The sequence below is a fragment of the Sinocyclocheilus grahami genome, unplaced genomic scaffold, assembly GCF_001515645.1.
Source record: "Sinocyclocheilus grahami isolate Dianchi unplaced genomic scaffold, SAMN03320097.WGS_v1.1 scaffold987.1, whole genome shotgun sequence".
NCBI lineage: Eukaryota > Metazoa > Chordata > Actinopteri > Cypriniformes > Cyprinidae > Sinocyclocheilus > Sinocyclocheilus grahami.
In genome coordinates, this window is record NW_015506166.1 from 63,530 (window position 1) to 65,736 (window position 2,207).

Sequence of the window (2,207 nt, forward strand, 5' to 3'; positions counted from 1 at the left end):
TCCAACATTATAAAGCTTGTCCGTTAGCTCCATGTTGCTTCATAACTGTTGTTATTCTTTCAACTGCAATAAAAAAAATTTAAAACAAAACATTATAAAACTGCTAGCAAGTAGCAACATCGGACACGTGAGTTAGGTTATTAATTTTATTAAAGCGATTCCTGAAAATTACCAGGTTTTATGGCATAAATCAATGTGACATCTTATTACACCAACAAATAGCCTATTTTAGTATTTAATGATAATTTAGATAGATAGTTCGACAAAATAAGCCGTGAATTTTGTTCTCCCCTGTTATGGTGCGTAACCTATTATTGCTAGCTTAGTCAGTGTTTGATTTGATCAAAATTAATGTAGAAAGATAGCATTATTTTATTATATTTACAGCTTGCTCTTATTTTCTGTGTTATTGTACCATTCTGGGATACTTAATATGTTTTCTAACAAAATAAAAACGTAAATGGACAAAATGGATGCAAACGCATCTGCAGGCACATTTCAATAGATCGGTCCAGCATTAAGGTAATATTTGCAGTGTGTGCATGTTTTATTTTATTAATTGGTTTATTTGTACAGGCCATCATTCATGGCCTTTGCGAGCTGCAGGGCTTGTCTTGGCAGGAGGCTGAAGAGATGTTCCTCCAGGGCCCCACTTATCACTCAAGGTATGTTTTCAATTTTTGTTTGTACAAAAACTGTTGGATTTTTGTGTTATACAACATTTCTGACAACAGCATTTATCTTTTCTTTTAGTGAAGTTGAGGAATTTGACAGCAGAATTGCTCGAGAAATGAAAAATCTCCCCAACAAGAATGTAAAGCATTTATTTTATTTGATGTTATTTAATATGCAATATATATACATTATAACCCAGTTATTTTTTTCACCATTTTTCTCTGCATTGTTTACAGCTCGATGACTTGTAGGACCTCATGAAAAAGAATACAAAAATAAAGTTTGGTGTGAGAAAATGACTCCGAGCACTATAATTTATTGTATGTAAATATAGAGTTAATGTTCATCCCCTAACTCAGTATTAAAGAATGTGATAAATCAACAATAAAACGACTATGAAAATATTTAAGTAACTGAACTATTTCTATTTACAAATACAATTAATAAAAATAAACCAGACTTAATGCATTAAATCATAACCTAGTATGTGTAATATTTTATATAATAATGCATTCAGTCATAGCGTAATATTTTATAGTAGAAAAATAGTGTAAATTACAATCTATCAGCAATTGAATTCAGGTTAGGTAATTTTATCTAATCAGGTTAGATAATCTTCCAAACCGCAGGTGGCACTGTCTGAAAAAAACGATAGGTCTGAGCTTAAGTACTTAAAGGTACAGGACAATACTTAAAGGTACAGGACAACGCGCTAATTTATTGTATGTAAATATAGAGTTAATGTTCATCCCCTAACTCGGTATTAAAGAATGTGATAAATCCTTAATAATTAAGAAAACAATAAATGACTATGAAAATATTTAAGTAACTGAACTATTTCTATTTACAAATACAATTAATAAAAATAAACCAGACTTAATGCATTAAATCATAACCTAGTATGTGTAATATTTTATATAATAATGCATTCAGTCATAGCGTAATATTTTATAGTAGAAAAATAGTGTAAATTACAATCTATCAGCAATTGAATTCAGGTTAGGTAATCTTATCTAATCAGGTTAGATAATCTTCCAAACCGCAGGTGGCACTGTCTGAAAAAAACGATAGGTCTGAGCTTAAGTACTTAAAGGTACAGGACAATACTTAAAGGTACAGGACAACGCGCGAAGAAGTTTCTATACCGTTTGGAGAACCGCCCGGTTGATTCAGTTAAATGAGTGATTCAGTTATGCTGGAATCGCTTCAGTCGATTCAAGCTGAGGATGACTTGTTGTGACTTCGGATCTTTTCGACCGATTCTTTGAAACTAACAGAGTCATTCATTATTGAATCGGACTTCTGATTATAAACAGCAGTACACGTGTAGGTATTTATTGTTGAAATAGGCCTATTATCAAGAAAAATATGTTTGCGATTCACTTACCGCTAATAATCAATAAAATAGCTTCATTAAGCCTACTGAAAAATGCATAATAGGCTACCTGCAAAATGTGGTTGAACTATTCACTAATTTTACTTACAGTACGCTATGTTTTACATGCCCAAAAAAATCATACCAATACAAGCAT

General features: G+C 31.5%; 1 long non-coding RNA gene across 1 annotated transcript; it reads left to right on the forward strand.

Moving 5' to 3' along the window:
• Positions 1-550: 550 nt before the first annotated feature.
• Positions 551-961, forward strand: LOC107565212 (uncharacterized). The gene is made up of 3 exons (XR_001606337.1): positions 551-665; positions 754-814; positions 912-961. It is a non-coding gene; the product is annotated as an uncharacterized lncRNA (long non-coding RNA).
• Positions 962-2,207: the final 1,246 nt, after the last annotated feature.